Below are 18,145 nucleotides of genomic sequence, written 5' to 3' on the forward strand. Positions count from 1 at the left end.
AGGGATCGCGTGGCTAGCCACAAATCCACCATTAGATGTGGGAAAACATGGCTCCCCCTACCTGCTCACTTTGCTGCTGCCAGACACACGGTAGCACAACTCAAGTTTCAGGTAATAGAACAGGTACCTAGACCGAGACGGGGGGGTGACCACATCAAACTGCTTCGATCCAGAGAGACATTTTGGATCTATACACTCGATACGCTCGCGCCCAAGGGCCTCAATAGAGAAATTGACTGGTTGCCTTAACGTTGCCATTGACATGCTCTTTTTTCTCTCCCTATAGACCCGCTGACCGTGGTGGTTGGTCTAATCGCAATTGGTATGACTACCCTCTTCCCCTTATGGGGCAACTATCCTCATTTTCAACCCCTGTTTATTTTTTTATTTTTTATTTTTATTTTTTTATTTTTATTTTTTGATTTTTTGACTTTTCATTCTTTACTTTTATTATTTTTTCATTTATTTTTCCCTATTTTTTCCTTTTCTTTTTCTTTTTCTCTTTCATTGTTATTTTTATTTTATTGTTGTTTTGATTTTTGCTATTATCTTTATTTTTATTATTATTATTTTTATTTTTTCAATTTTTGCTTTTATTTTCCATATGTTTTACACATTTTTCACCTATCTTCCTTTTTCCCGTTTCTTTAATTTTTTTCTGGTCCAATTTTCCTTTTTATCATTCATTTTTTGATTATTTGCATCATCTTTATTTTTACTTATTTCTTCCCCTTCCCCCTTTCCCCCCCCCTTATTATCTCTAGATCAAGTTCGAGACGCGAACCCGTAGTATGAGTTTATTTCACCTACATATATGTATTGATATATTGTTCGCCCGCAATTAGGTTATCCTATACCTGGAGGGACTTATCCCTCCCAGCTATAGCAATGAACCGGCACCGCACCTATAGTCTGACCTGATATCTACTCATAAGACACTTCATCTATATTCTATTCCGCCGATGACCCGACAGCGCATGCGCAATCACAGCAACAAGTACACAGGGCCCGGTCTCCCTGACAACGCCCGCACTTGCGCACTCCACATTGGACACCAGGCGGCGGGACTTCCGGTACCGGGTGACGCACTTCCGGTGCCGCGGGTCCCGCCGCTCTTAAATAGAAGGTCTGGACGCCACAGGGCACCTGCCATCACAGCAAGGCGCAGGAGCGCCGCCGACACCCCAGCACCCGAAGGTAATGCCCTGATCCACCAATGTAGATGTGGCCCTCAGCTCCATGTCACACATGGCCCTAACGAAAGGCCACCTGCCTATTATTAATACCATTTTGTAAGGTAAATTCTTCTTATAATCTGGAAGAGGTTGCATCTCATCTACGGTCCTTACTAACACTTTTTATTCCTTATAGATACTCTTTATACCACGAGGATACTATTTATGCTATACTACTATTCACCTTGCTAAGGTAAACCTCACTTCGGTCTCTTCTCGAACCCTCCGTCCTCTCAACTATCAGAAATCACCACGCGGATTGACACCTTCACCCATAGGATGGGGATATTTTCTCTAATTTTTTCCTTTGTTAGACAGGATCAAATACCTGTACTATGCTATGTCCTACATGTATATTTGTATATATTATGTTTTTTTCTCTTTCTCAGGTTGCTATGTGCTACCACCTTGTATGTAAATTATGTATATATTTGATGTACAGTCACTTACATTTGTTCTATTCTTTCCAGCGACCATTTTGATAAAGACTCGGGAGGAGTCGAAACGTTGTCAGTTTGACTTCTGGTCGCATTCTGCATTGTTGAATGATATGTCTATAGCACTTCAATAAATGTCAAGTTTTTTCACAAATGATACACTTAGAGTGTGCGGTGTATTTAATCTAATTCTTACCTATACACTGACACTATACACTGTGTACTATATACAGAGGTCCTGTGTACAATGTCACCAGTGATCACTGTATTACCTCTACACAGACACTGGATACTAAGTACAGATCTCCTGTGAATACTGGCACTTATGGTGATAGTATTGTGTTGTTGTTTTTTATTACTGATCAGTATTGTAGTATTCAGTCACTATGTGGTGGTAATATGTGGTCTGGAAATGGTGTTGCAGTATTTGTCCCTTGTATGTGCTATTTGGTCACCAAGTGGTGGTAATATGTGGTCTTGACATGGTGCGGTGGTATTTGTTCCTTGTATGTAATATTATTTGATCACTGTGGTTGTAATTTGTGGTCTGGTCATGGTGCGGTTGTATTTGTTCCTTGTATGTGATATTGGTCATTTTAAAAATTGAAAAATAAATCCAAATATACCTAAATTGTATTGGATATTTTAAGAAATATTTAATAGGTTACAGTAGAGTAGGGCTCGGCCATTTTTCTGGAATAATCTGGTTCAAGTATCACATGACCCCCGTCACATGACCGGGGGGGCCCACAGTGTCTGAACAGCCCGGGGCCCTGGCTACCCTTAATCCACCCCTGAACAAGGGGATCATCATAGAATGTAAGGCCACAAGGACAGAGTCCTCTCCCCTCTATACCAGTATGACATTTTTCAGTTGTTTACTGTAAGGGACATCTATAATAACCCTGTATGTAACCCGTTTCTCATGTCCAGCACCATGGAATTAATGGTGCTATATAAATAAATAACTAGAATAATAAACAACATATTTAAATGTAAATAAAATCACTTAGGTACAGCAGTTTCACTTAAAAATTTATGTAGAAACATGAGTGTACTTACTTATTTGGCTCTTAACCTCACGTGGCCGTTGATCATAATTTGGGAATAGGGACCCACATATGCTCCTCCATGCAGCCTCTTTTCTTGCCCGGTTTGCATAGTTTGCATCCCTTTGGTCCCAGATTTCGGGCCTTTCCTGGACCAGGATTATAAGCATGTCCACATTTATTATAGTAGCCATGCTGCTTCAGACTCCGTGGAGGCGTGCGGCAGACTTCCGGGATGTCTGTCTGGCTTTTTCAACTAATTAGCATGTCTAAGGCTTCTTTCACACTTCAGTTGTTTGGCGTCAGTCTGCTCCGACATAGTGACTGATCGACGGATCCGTCACAATTGTTGAGAAAACGGTTCTAACGGATCCGGTTTTTTGACAGATCCGTTACTTGGGGGTTGTCTGGGAAAAGTATCTACTTTTTGGAGCATGCGCAATTGAAAAAGCGGATTGGGGCGACGGATCCGCCAAATGACGGTCGCGACGGATCCGTCACCCATAGGCGCCCATTCTATGGAATGGTGGACGCGACGGATCCGTCGCGAACTGCCATTTCGGCACAGACAAAAAACGTTATAATGTCCGTCAATGTCTAGATGACGTCCGCCAAATTTCGACGGATCCGTCACATGGCGGATGGAACGGACGACCATCCGCCACAATCCATCGCTAATGCAAGTCTATGGGAAAATAGCGGATCCCCCCCAAAAAAATGGCGGATGCGCTATTTGATGAAAACGGCGGATTCAAACTGACGCCAAAAGACTGAAGTGTGAAAGAGGCCTAAGCTTCCTGATTGAGGCCTTGGCACATTTCCTGTCACCTGCCAAAGTCTAGCGTATTTCTCGCAAGTCACACTGATGGTCCGTGTGTAATCCGTATTTTTCTCGCCCCCATAGACTTGCATTGGCGTATTTTTTGCGCAATACGCTGACAAATGCAGCACGCTGCGATTTTCTACGCCCGTACAATATCGTATAATACGGATGCGTAAAATACGGCAGATAGGAGCTGCCCCATAGAAAATCATTGGTCCGTGTGCAATGCGTATTTTCTGCGCCTCTCATACGTCCGTAAAACTCGCTAGTGTGACGCCGGTCTTATACAGCAGTGCTGCCTTTCGTGATTCCCCTCCTGCGCCTGCTAGCACAATACATAGATATAATTGCTCCTGCAAGTGTCTGCTCCATGCAGGAGAGGAGCTACACAAGAACCACGAGCGGCTGCACTGCTACACTAACTGCTCTGCTCCTGCGCTCACTGCTCTTGCTGCTGTGCTCACAGCTCTGCTTCGGCTGCTGCACTCACTGCTCTGCTCCGGCTGCTGCATTCACATCTCTGCTAGTGCACTCACTGCTCTGCTGCAGCTGTTGTACTCACTGCTCTCCTCCTGCACTCATTGTTTTGCTCCGGCTACTACATTCACATCTCTGCTCCTGCACTCACTGCTCTACTGGAGCTGTTGCACTCACTCATCTGCTCCAGCTCCTGCACTCATTGTTCTGCTGCGGCTGCTGCGCTCACTGCTCTGCTGCTGCACTCACTGCTCTGCTCCGGCTGCTGCTGCACTCACTGCTCTGCTCCAGCTGCTGCGCTCACCGCTCTGCTCCAGCTGCTGCTCTCACAGCTCTGCTCCAGCTGCTGCGCTCACCGCTCTGCTCCAGCTGCTGCGCTCACTGCTCTGCTCCAGCTGCTTCGCTCACCGCTCTGCTCCAGCTGCTGCACTCACTGCTCTGCTCCAGCTGCTGCGCTCACCGCTCTGCTCCAGCTGCTGCACTCACTGCTCTGCTCCAGCTGCTGCTCTCACAGCTCTGTTCCAGCTGCTGCGCTCACTGCTCTGCTCCAGCTGCTGTGGTTTTCAGACCATGCAGACTCTGCCCACTCCCCCTGCTTCCTCTCTGCTGCACACGTTTGTTCTTCAGGATGGGATATTTTAGCCCCTCTTCACTATTATTATTATTTATTGTTATAGCGCCATTTATTCCATGGTGCTTTACATGTGAGGAGGGGTATACATAATAAATACAAGTACAATAATCTTGAACAATACAAGTCACAACTGGTACAGGAGGAGAGAGGACCCTGCCCGCGAAGGCTCACAATCTACATTCAGCACTATTGCTTCTAATCAACCACATATCAATTATTTCACCTCCCCCTCTGGCCTTTCCAGGACATCTAGTAGTCTGCAAACAAGAGGGGGAGGGGAACAGTTTACTGTGCACAGAGCTGTGCCCCCTATAGTATGAGACTGAGGATGCATGATGCTCAGTCCTCTCCACAAAGTGTACACGTGTATAATATATGCACAGAACATGTGATACGTGTAATGTGCCATGTGCGTACTGCATGTGTGTGTCTGTGTATTTTTGCACTGCAATTCCTATATGTGTGCATGTGTGTATATATAAAGCATATACGGTATCTGAACTTGTGTATGTGAAAGTGTGTGTATGTGCACGTTAAGTATTTGCTACAGACATTTCTGCATACAGAATGTGTCTTGTGGTAGGAAAATCGCAATCTGAAATGCAAACTGTTTTACCTAATTTTTACTTATACAGTGGGGCAAAAAAGTATTTAGTCAGTCAGCAATAGTGCAAGTTCCACCACTTAAAAAGATGAGAGGCGTCTGTAATTTACATCATAGGTAGACCTCAACTATGGGAGACAAACTGAGAAATAAAAATCCAGAAAATCACATTGTCTGTTTTTTTATCATTTTATTTGCATATTATGGTGGAAAATAAGTATTTGGTCAGAAACAAACAATCAAGATTTCTGGCTCTCACAGACCTGTAACTTCTTCTTTAAGAGTCTCCTCTTTCCTCCACTCATTACCTGTAGTAATGGCACCTGTTTAAACTTGTTATCAGTATAAAAAGACACCTGTGCACACCCTCAAACAGTCTGACTCCAAACTCCACTATGGTGAAGACCAAAGAGCTGTCAAAGGACACCAGAAACAAAATTGTAGCCCTGCACCAGGCTGGGAAGACTGAATCTGCAATAGCCAACCAGCTTGGAGTGAAGAAATCAACAGTGGGAGCAATAATTAGAAAATGGAAGACATTCAAGACCACTGATAATCTCCCTCGATCTGGGGCTCCACGCAAAATCCCACCCCGTGGGGTCAGAATGATCACAAGAACGGTGAGCAAAAATCCCAGAACCACGCGGGGGGACCTAGTGAATGAACTGCAGAGAGCTGGGACCAATTAACAAGGCCTACCATATGTAACACACTACGCCACCATGGACTCAGATCCTGCAGTGCCAGACGTGTCCCACTGCTTAAGCCAGTACATGTCCGGGCCCGTCTGAAGTTTGCTAGAGAGCATTTGGATGATCCAGAGGAGTTTTGGGAGAATGTCCTATGGTCTGATGAAACCAAACTGGAACTGTTTGGTAGAAACACAACTTGTCGTGTTTGGAGGAAAAAGAATACTGAGTTGCATCCATCAAACACTATAGCTACTGTGAAGCATGGTGGTGGAAACATCATGCTTTGGGGCTGTTTCTCTGCAAAGGGGCCAGGACGACTGATCCGGGTACATGAAAGAATGAATGGGGCCATGTATCGTGAGATTTTGAGTGCAAACCTCCTTCCATCAGCAAGGGCATTGAAGATGAAACGTGGCTGGGTCTTTCAACATGACAATGATCCAAAGCACACCGCCAGGGCAACGAAGGAGTGGCTTCGTAAGAAGCATTTCAAGGTCCTGGAGTGGCCTAGCCAGTCTCCAGATCTCAACCCTATAGAAAACCTTTGGAGGGAGTTGAAAGTCCGTGTTGCCAAGCGAAAAGCCAAAAACATCACTGCTCTAGAGGAGATCTGCATGGAGGAATGGGCCAACATACCAACAACAGTGTGTGGCAACCTTGTGAAGACTTACAGAAAACGTTTGACCTCTGTCATTCCCAACAAAGGATATATTACAAAGTATTGAGATGAAATTTTGTTTCTGACCAAATACTTATTTTCCACCATAATATGCAAATAAAATGATAAAAAAACAGACAATGTGATTTTCTGGATTTTTTTTTCTCAGTTTGTCTCCCATAGTTGAGGTCTACCTATGATGTAAATTACAGACGCCTCTCATCTTTTTAAGTGGTGGAACTTGCACTATTGCTGACTGACTAAATACTTTTTTGCCCCACTGTATTTTTCCTTTCATTTTATTAAATAGGGTGAAAAACACTGAAAGAATTGACATGCTGCAGATTTAAAACTGCTTCAAATCTACAAGGCAAAACTAAGCAACTTGTGCATGAGACTTAGGAATCTCGATCACTTACTATCGGTAAGTACTAATAAATGTTTAAGATTTTGCTGCAAAAAACACAGCAAACACTTAAAGCACCACTCCAGCGTTTTTTTTAATTTCACCGCTGGTGTGGTGCTTTAAATCCAAGTCCTCTGTCGGATACTTGCCTTCCGGCATCTTCATGTGTTATCACCTCCGCTCCGGTACGTCTTCAGCAGTTTGTGACCTGCGGTATTTGTCCCTTGTACATGGTATTATTCAGTGACTATGTGGTGGTGATTAGTGTTGAGCATTCCGATACCGCAAGTATCGGGTATCGGCCGATACTTGCGGTATCGGAATTCCGATACCGAGTTCCGATACTTTTGTGGTATCGGGAATCGGTATCGGAACCATATTCATGTGTAAAATAAAGAATTAAAATAAAAAATCTGGATATACTCACCTCTCCGGCGGCCCCTGGATCTTACCGCTGTAACCGGGAGCCTCCGTTCGTAAGAATGAGTGCGTGAAGGGCCTTCGATGACGTCGTGGCTTCTGGTTGGTCGCGTGACCGCTCATGTGACCGCTCACGCGACCAATCAGAAGCCGCGACGTCAGCCGCGACGTCACCGAAGGTCCTTCACGGGCTCATTCTTAGGAACGGAGGCTCCCGGTTACAGCGGTAAGGTCCAGGGGCCACCGGAGAGGTGAGTATATCCATATATATCCATATACTCACCTCTCCAGCGGCCCCTGGACCTTACCACTGTAACCGGGAGCCTCCGTTCCTAAGAATGAGCCCGTGAAGGACCTTCGATGATGTCGCGGCTGACGTAGCGGCTTCTGATTGGTCGCGTGAGCGGTCACATGAGCGGTCACGCGACCAATCAGAAGCCGCGACGTCATCAAAGGCCCTTCACGCGCTCATTCTTAAAAACGGAGGCTCCCGGTTACAGCGGTAAGATCCAGGGGCCACCGGAGAGGTGAGTATATCCATATTTTTTATTTAATTCTTTATTTTACACATGAATATGGATCCCAGGGCCTGAAGGAGAGTTTCCTCTCCTTCAGACCCTGGGAACCATTCCGATACTTTGCGTCCCATTGAAATGCATTGGTATCGGGTATCGCGATATCCGATATTTTTCGGGTATCGGCCGATACTATCCGATACCGATACTTTCAAGTATCGGACGGTATCGCTCAACACTAGTGGTGATATGTGGTCTGGTCATGGTGTGACGATATTTGTCCCTTGTACTGTATATGGTATTATTCGGTCACTATATGGTGGTAATATGTGGTCTGTTGATAGTATGACAGTATTTGTCCCTTGTATGTGGTATTATGCAGTCACTATGTGGTCTTGTCATGGTGTGGTGATATTTGTCCCTTGTATATGTTAGTATTCGGTCACTATGTGATGGTAATATGTAGTCTGGTCATGTGTGGTGGTATTTGTCCCATGTATGTCTTATTATTCATCACTATGTGGTGTGGTCACAGTGTGGCGGTATATGTCCCTTGTATGTGGTATTATTCGGTCACTAAGTGGTGGTAATATGTGGTCTGGTCATGGTGTGGTGGTATGTATTTCTTGTATGTAGTATCATTCTGTTACTATGCATGGTGATATGTGGTCTGGTCATGATGTGGCAGTATTTGTACCTTGTATGAGGTATTATTGGTCCTTGTACAGTGTATTATGTTGTGTCTGGAGGTCACTTGTTCTCTCTGATATCAATAAGGGGAAGATGCTTTCCAATAGAGATTAAATACTTGGATGTTTAACCCCTCCCTGTCCTGTGACTACAGAAGCAATTATACACAGGTTCTCTGATGAAAACAAGTAATCAGCAGTATCCCAAGGCCGCTTTCACATATTCAGTATTTGCTCAGGATTTTACCTCAGTATTTGTAAGCCAAAACTAGTAGTGGGTGAAAAATGCAGAAGTGGTGACGTGTTTCTATTATACTTTTCCTCTAATTGTTCTACTCCTGATTTTGGCTTACAAATAAGTCATGTGTAATACTGAACGTGAGAACGTGGCCTGAGGAGAATTGATAAGTTATTGATTGGCGGAGGACGAGTGCTGGAGCCTGCACCGATCGGCAGAATGTGGAACTTTTATCTCAATTAGAATGGAGTTCATGTGCGACTTGACCACTGATCCATTTATTGTCTCAGTGGTTGCACTTAGCTCATCTGGAAGCCCCAAAGAGCTGTGGTCAGACATCCCACCTGCCGCTGCATTTTAAAATAGGCATAAAAGTGACCTGTCTGGTATAAAAGTTTCCAATTCTTCCAATCGGTGCAGTTTCTAATGGTTGGATTTTTTCTAAGAGACAGTGGGACTGTGGAAGGTTCAAGGGGTGAAGGCAGAGCTAGGGTGGGGCCTTGGTGGAGTCTCAAGGGAGCCCAAAAATGTTGCCAGTATGGGGCCCTGAAATTCCTGGTGGTGGCCCGGACTGCAAAATCAACACAATATTCTCTTCCGCTGCTTCAGAACATCTCAGTACAGATTTCGTTTGCAGCAAAATTAGCATATTACATGTCTGAACCTGATGCAGTACTCCTCAGATGCAGCAGAAATTCAGACTATACACCTCTACAGATGCAGAAGTTGTAATCCTAAAAGGCTTCATAACCTGAAAACATATACAGGGTGGAGCGCGGTAATTTGCTGATTTGGGAATGAAATAAAAAAATTATGATCATTAGAAAAATTTATTTTATATTTTAATTATACTGAACAGTAATGGAATTTTTAAATTACATGGTTTTAACCCCTTCACCCCCGGAGCTTTTTCCGTTTTTCCATTTTCGTTTTTCGCTACCCTCCTTCCCAGAGCCATAACTTTTTTATTTTTCCGTCAATTTGGCCATGTGAGGGCTTATTTTTTGCGGGACGAGTTGTACTTTTGAACGACATCATTGGTTTTAGCATGTCGTGTACTAGAAAACGGGAAAAAAATTCCAAGTGCAGTGAAATTGCAAAAAAAGTGCAATCCCACACTTGTTTTTTGCTTGCCTATTTTGCTAGGTTCACTAAATGCTAAAACTGACCTGCCATTATGATTCTCCAGGTCAGTACGAGTTCATAGACACCTAACATGACTAGGTTATTTTTCACCTAAGTGGTGAAAAAAAATTCCAAACTTTGCAAAAAACAAAACAAAACAAAATTGCGCCATTTTCCGATACTCGTAGCGTCTCCATTTTTCGTGATCTGGGGTCAGGTGAGGGCTTATTTTTTGCGTGCCGAGCTGGCGTTTTTAATGATAGCATTTTGGTGCAGATACGTTCTTTTGATCGCCCGTTATTGCATTTTAATGCAATGTCGTGGCGACCAAAAAAACGTAAATCTGGCGTTTCGAATTTTTTTCTCATTACGCCATTTAGCGATCAGGTTAATGCTTTTTTTTATTGATAGATCGGGCGATTCTGAACGCGGCGATACCAAATATGTGTAGGTTGGGTTTTTTTTTTATTGATTTATTTTGATTGGGGCGAAAGGGGGGTGATTTAAACTTTTATATTTTTTTTATTTTTTTCACATTTTTAAAAACTTTTTTTTTTTACTTTTGCCATGCTTCTATAGCCTCCATGGGAGGCTAGAAGCAGGCACAGCCCGATCGGCTCTGCTATGCAGCAGTGATCATAAGATCGCTGCTACACAGCAGATTTGCAGGTGTGCTGTGAGCACCGACCACAGGGGGGCGCTCACAGCCACCGGCAATCAGTAACCATAGAGGTCTCAAGGACCTCTATGGTTACCTTCCTGACACATCGCCGACCCCCGATCATGTGACGGGGGTCGGCGATGCGCTCATATCCGGCCGCACGGCCGGATGCGGTAGTTAAATGCCGCTGTCTGAGTTTGACAGCGGCATTTAACTAGTTAATAGCGGCGGGTGATCGCGATTTCACCCGCCGCTATTGCGCGCACATGTCAGCTGTAAAAAACAGCTGACATGTCGCGACTTTGATGTGCGCTCACCGCCGGAGCGCACATCAAAGCGGGGGTCCCGACATGTGACGTACTATACCGTCACATGTCGGGAAGGGGTTAAATAGTGTATCTGGCAAATGTCGACCTTCGCTATCCACACACTGCTGCATACGTTTTCTGAAGTTTTCATGAACTCTAACAAGCATGTCCACTGGTATTCTGCCAATTTCAGCTTCAATATTGTTCCTTAGGTCTTCCAAGGTGTTGGGACGGTTGATATACACCTTAGACTTGTGGTAACCCCAAAGGAAAAAATCGCATGGGGCTAAATCTGGTGAGCGTGCTGGCCAGTTCACATCTCCCCTCAAAGAGATAAGCCGTCCAGGAAACATTTGCCTCAAACAATTCATGGTAACCCTCGCTGTGTGTGCAGTGGCACCATCCTGTTGGAACCATGTATCCTCTAGTTCCATTGCCTCATGAGCCGGCTGAAAATAATCCTGTATCATAGACAAGTACCGTTCGGAGTTCACAGTTATGGCACGACCGTTATCCTGAAAAAAGTAAAGACCAATGATGCCTACTCGTGATATGGCGCACCACACAGTGACGCGTTCCGAATGCAGAGGTCTCTCGTGAACTTCTCTGGGGTTTGTTTCACTCCAGTAACGCATATTTTGTTTGTTTACACACCCACTGAGGTGAAAATGTGCCTCATCAGAAAAAAACACAATTGCGTCACGGGGTATCGTTGCTAACATGTCTTCACAAGAGGTCCGCCGTGTCAAATAGTCCCGTGCTGACAATTGTTGGACCACGCACATTTTATACGGGTGAAAATTCAGTTCATCATGAAGAATCCGGTGGAGAGAACGTCTTGAAATGCCAAGAGCAAATGATTGCTTCCGAGCAGAGCGTTTCGGAGATTGCAGTACTGCTGCTCTAACTCTCTCGATGTTTTGTGGTGTTGTAATCCTTCTCTCAGGTCCCCTTCGTACACATGACACATTCCCTGCTGTTCTGAATGCATTCACCCAATTTACAATTGATTGCCGTCCAGGAACACGTCCGCATGGAGGAACAGCGAATTGTAAACGAAAAGCACGCTGCACTGCAATGATCGAGTGGGCATTTGAAAAATACGCTTCAACACAAAATGACCTCTCCTCACGTGTCCACTGCATGATGGCAACTGAAAGGCGGAGGAATACAAATCTCCCATCAGCCACTGTAAGCCACACCCACTCTCCCCTCTCTTCGACCGACAGTGCCGCCACAGCATGCAGTGCAAAAAAGCTAATTACCGCGCTCCACCCTGTACCATAGTTGCTGCACAGCACCTAAAAATCATTGCACCTGTGCTATCTCCACCTTATATTAATGGGGCCTGTCTGTGTCCTGCAGTACATTATACCATAAACTATTAGTTGGATAAGACTAGTGATGAGCGAGTGTACTCATTGCTTTAGTTTTCCTGAGCATGCTCGGGTGACCTCCGAGTATTTATGACTGCTCGGAGATTTAGTTTTCATCATGGCAGCTGAATTATTTACAGCTACTAGCCAGGCTATGTACATGTGGGGGTTGCCTGGTTGCTAGGGAATCCCCACATGTAGTCAAGCAGGCTAGTAGCTGTAAATAATTCAGCTGCCGTGATGAAATATAAATCTCCGAGCAGTCATAAATACTCGGAGGTCACCCGAGCATGCTCGGGAAAACCCGAGCAACGAGTACACTCGCTCATCACTAGATAAGACCCTATTGTGCTTTGCAATCTCTTTCCTGCAGTGTTTTGGTATTATGACCAGGCGAGACCAGGCGTACGGTGATGAGAGTAGTACTCTCATCAGTCGACGCCTGTGACCGGCAGTAACCTTTCCACTGCCGGTCACAGCTGCTGGCTCACATGCTGTCATCTGCATTTCTCGTGCTGTCATAAAGATGACAGAGTGGGAAACGCTGGGATGTTCATTTGAATGGGGTCCTGGTTCGAGTTTGGGTACCGTTCTTCAACTCAGCCACAAATTGCAGACTATAATGGAGTTTGTCACCCAATCCCTCTCATCCAATATCAGTGTCTGACCTTCTGCATGCTGTTCTTGATGAATAAGCAAAAATACCAATACACACCTCCAATATGTTGAGGAAAGCCTTCACAGAAGAGTGAAACCTGCAGTATCTGAAGAGAAATCAACTCCATATGTCTATGGATTTAGAATGGGTTGTCATTAAAGATCTTATTAGACTCATCAGGTGAAGTGGATCTGTAATGGGGTGGGGAGTTGAAGGTGCAATTTGTCCGAGTTCCATGGCACTTGCCATCTAATGTTTCCATTTGCTGAGTAAGGTGGAACCAGAAGGTGTAGGAAGTGTTTCTGTAGGGGTGAGGTTGAAGAGAACACCAGGTCAGGTGGTAGCTGTGGTGTAGTTACCAAATATAAAATGAGAGGACAACAAGGTGGGAAGTCAGTTCCTGCCAACCAGTGAGAGATTAGCGATGACTGAGCAGTGTAAAGCAGAGGCAGAGCACCTGAGAGGGGCCTGGTGACCAAGACTAGTGCAACATCGGGGGGTCAGACTCCGAAGCCCAAACTACACCAGTCAGGACCGGGAGCTCACACTATGCCAGTCAAGACCTGACGTCAAGCTGCCGCAGGCAGAACTTTGGTAATCGTACAAGGCCAGATGTCTGCCGTGATGACCAAAAGGTGTGAGTGAACAAGTCCAATGCCTCCTACGGTATAGGGTTCTGGCTGGGGCTATGCAGCAGAAGGGGCAGGGACCAGTCAGTGTGAGAAGGGCCCATAGAACAGTGGTGAATTTGTGCCAAGGACTTGAGGCCTAGTTTGAAATACCAGAGACCCCTGTTAGCATCTCTATATTAACTGGAAGACATTCTGAAGAAACATTCTAGTTATGGCCTTAAGGTTGTGAGTGCCTCCTGAGGAAATTATCACACACGGGACATCAGAGTGTCTTCCTTACTGAAAGATAGAATAGAGAATACGATACTGCAACTGTTAAATTGTGTTTATTGTCATTATTGCTAATATTGTATGACCTGATACCCGGCATATGAATAACTGACCGTTTGCACAATTAAGGCTACTTTCACACTAGCGTCGTTTTGCCTAAGTCGCAATGCGTCGTTTAGGAGAAAAAACACATCCTGCAAAGTTGTCTGCAGGATGCGTTTTTCCCCATAGTCTTACATTAGCGACGCATTTCGACGTATGGCCACACGTCGCATGCGTGGTGTTTTGGCGGACCGTCGGCACAAAAAAAGTTCCATGTAACGTTTTTATCCGCTGCCCACGTTGTGCTACATTTAGCACACTGTACGTCGGGCCGACGGTTTGCGACGGCCTGTAGCGACGGACTAGTGTGAAAGTAGCCTAACTCCTTCACCCTCACGTTAAGGAAATAGTTTAGTTGGTACCTATGCCTTATCCTTGTCTGCGTTTTGCATCATAGTAACCTGTTTACAGATCCTCCGAGAATCAGGTTTGGGTGGGCACATGGGCCCCAGGAGTTGATGCAGCAAGCAGGAGAAGCAAGCAGCTCCAAAGAGAAAAGTCTAGAGTCTCAAACCAAAGACAAAGGTGTATGTCTAAATGGGGCTTAAATAGGTCTAGGGAGATGATGTCATTGATCCACTCCAGGCAGCTAGCAAAACCCAACGTAGAGCACAGCATAGGGCAGTGGACCCAGGGGAAGGAAACGGAGCCAGGTCTGTAACTGCTCCTTTAGGTGTAATGTGTCCATATAGTGTAGATTTGATATCATGTACAGTATGTTTTAGTCTTAGTATGGTGTATCTCTTTGCAAACTACATAAATGAATTTAGCAGTTGTGTGTGAAGTTTGACCTTTTTTTCTTACCTCCACTGTAAAATAATGACATCTCATTTACTGAGCTGCAGGACTAGAAGCAGCCTCTGAGATGTGAGCAGCACTAGTTGAGCAAGTTCTGCTCTCCCTTGGGAACAGGTGAGGATTCAAGGGGTCCTGCCACCCATAGGACATTACAGACTTTCTTTATATTTTTATCGTCTCAGAGAGGGAAATTGACATATTCTGAAAGACAAAAATCTTGGCACGCTGGCAGTTAGAGGCAGTGGGTACCGTAGCCTTTAGGAGTACAATATTACGGCTCTGTAAAACTGGGATTCAATATTCATAGCCAAAAATCACTGTAATATTCAGCTTCGGATAAGGCATGCAATCACGAGACTGAGAAACTTGCCCAGGCATCTCTAATATGTCAACATTTTAGTATTCAAGACGACGATTTATCAGATTTATTGGCAAAAAATGGAACCGCCGCTAAATCTAAAATAAAATGAAGCAAATGTCAGTGTCAGCACATACCGAACTGAACTTAGTCCCTCGGGAAATCAAACTTTACTGATCAGTTAAAGAACATATATGGAACTGATTCAAGAAATATTTATGGTGCAGATCATGAGTTCATATGAAATATTTTCTTCATTAAGTCGTTGACATGCTTTAATTATATACATTAGAATTCAGCAGTGTTAAGCCATTAGCAGCTCAGCCTGATAACATCCAATATTATTAATTGTTTCATTACCACATATTCCACTGGCACCAGCTTTACATCTTTACAAGAATTGCTATTAGTTAAATGCCTCTCCGAAACCTTTTGATGGCTTAGAAGCCGGGAAAATGGGCTGCAGTTTTAATCCTATGGATGTTAATGAGCAGCAGCATAATTTATATATGTTACTGGGGAATCTGGGATTTGACTTTTAGAAAACCTACATTGATAGAGCAAGTTGGTCACTTTTATCTCGGAAGGTTCCCGGCTGAGAGTGTGGATTGTGATTATTCAGAAAAGAATATTTCAGTAAGTGATAATAAGGTCATCATCACTAGTAAAAGGACAGGATGAAGAATGAAATCTGCAATACTAGCGGAATTAAAATGCAGTTTTTATATAATGTATTTATGCTAGGTGAATACAAGCGATGGCAGCTAAAACAACGCCCAATTAGTTTGTTGCAAACCTTAGATAGCAAATTCTGTTTTGTGCGGATCTGTGTGCAGGGAGATGCTGCAGAGGCACCGGGGGCGGATTAAGAGTAGCCAGGGCCCCGGGCAATTTAGAAGGTATGGGCTCCCCCAGGTACTCGATGTATCATGTGATATGTCACATGACCCCGCACCCTCAATAGATCATGTGATAGGTCATATGAGTAACAGACATGTGCTCTGTGGCACATCCGTACACGGAAAATGTCAGAGATACCGGCGTGCGTAGAGCGCCGCACAAATGTACAGAACTATACATAACATAGCGCTATACGAAATAGAGCAGGGGCGGGAGTTTAATTTTCCCAAGGGGACATATGACAGGCTGAAATTAATTCTGCTCAATATTAACAATATGAAAAAAAATATTAATAATTGTATGACTTAATATTGAGCAAAATTAAGTATGCTGACATCCCCTATATACAGTTAGCCCTCTACATACAATATGAACCCCCATATAGCCCCCTACATACAATATGAGTCCCCACATAGCACCCTCAATCAACAACCAAAGCGATCAAGCTATGGGGCCCAATACATAAAGATATAAATACACACACATTTGCACAGAAAAACAGTGACTAAAAAAAGAGCAGAAATGAGGAGAAATGGGGACTAGTTTTGCCCTTCACAATTCTCTTCCTGACATTGGAGGTTAGCACCCTAAGTTGAAACGGTGATTTTCTGGATTTGTTTTCTCATTTTGACTCTCATAGTTGTGGTCTACCTATGATGTCAATTACAGGCCCCTCTCATCTTTTTAAGTGGGAGAACTTGCACAATTGGTGGCTGACTAAATACTTTTTTTCCCCTCTGTATATGAATACATACAATATACAGTAGATACTAGTGACCTGAGGAGTATATATTTATCATCAATATTTTTTAACATTCTAAACAGAAAGAAATACCCTAACAAAGTCCAAGAATATATATATGTTTATATATGATGTCCTTGTACAACAAAGAATAACCCTTCAGATCATAAATGGCAGTCAAGTTGCAGCGTAATTAACACAACAAAACATCCATATACCTCATAGTCACGCTTCTATGGACATGGAACATCATATATAAACTGCAATATATATATATATATATGTATGTACCCTATATGGCCTGGACAGTTGTGTACTTGGCATAATGGCTTCTTCCTCCAACACATTTCAAATTCTTTTGCTCATTTAGGGTTTTATCAGGGAATTCCTTCAATCAGGTGTTCAGGGTGATGAGCTATGTTGCCTTTACGTCAAACAGATCGTTTGGCATTGTTGCCAAAACATTCGATTTTGGTTTCATCTGACCAGAGTACCTTTTTCCACATGTTTGGTGTGTCTCCCAGGTGGTTTGTTGCAAACTTTAAACAACACTTTTTATGGATATCTTTGAGAAATGGCTTTCTTCTTGCCACTCTTCCATAAAGGCCTGATTTGTGCAGTGTACGACTGGTTGTTGTCCTATGGACAGACTGTCCCACCTCAGCTGTAGATCGCTGCAGTTCATCCAGAGTGATCATGGGCCTCTTGGCTGCATCTCTGATCAGTCTTCTCCTTGTTTGAGATGAAAGTTTAGAGGGACGGGTCTTGGTAGATTTGCAGTGGTATGATACTCCTTCCATTTCAATATGATCGCTTTCACAGTGCTCCTTGGGATGCTGAAAGTTTTGGAAATCATTTTGTATCCAAAGCCAGCTTTAACCCCTTAGTGACAGAGCCAATTTGGTACTTAATGACCGAGCCAATTTTTACAATTCTGACCAGTGTCACTTTATGAGGTTATAACTCTGGAACGCTTTATCGGATCCCGCTGATTCTGAGATTGTTTTTTCGTGACATGTTGTACTTCAAGTTAGTGGTAACATTTCTTCGATATTACTTGCGATTATTTATGAAAAAAATGGAAATATGGCGAAAATTTTTAAAATTTTGCAATTTTCAAACTTTGTATTTTTATGCCCTTAAATCAGAGACATATGTCACAAAAAATAGTTAATAAATAACATTTCTCACATGTCTACTTTACATCAGCACAATTTTGGAAACAATTTTTTTTTTTGTTAGGGAGTTATAAGGGTTAAAAGTTGACCAGCAATTTCTCATTTTTACAACACCATGTTTTTTTTAGGGACCACATCACCTTTGAAGTGATTTTGAGGG

This window comes from Ranitomeya variabilis, chromosome 2 (genome assembly GCF_051348905.1).
Source record: "Ranitomeya variabilis isolate aRanVar5 chromosome 2, aRanVar5.hap1, whole genome shotgun sequence".
Taxonomy (NCBI): domain Eukaryota; kingdom Metazoa; phylum Chordata; class Amphibia; order Anura; family Dendrobatidae; genus Ranitomeya; species Ranitomeya variabilis.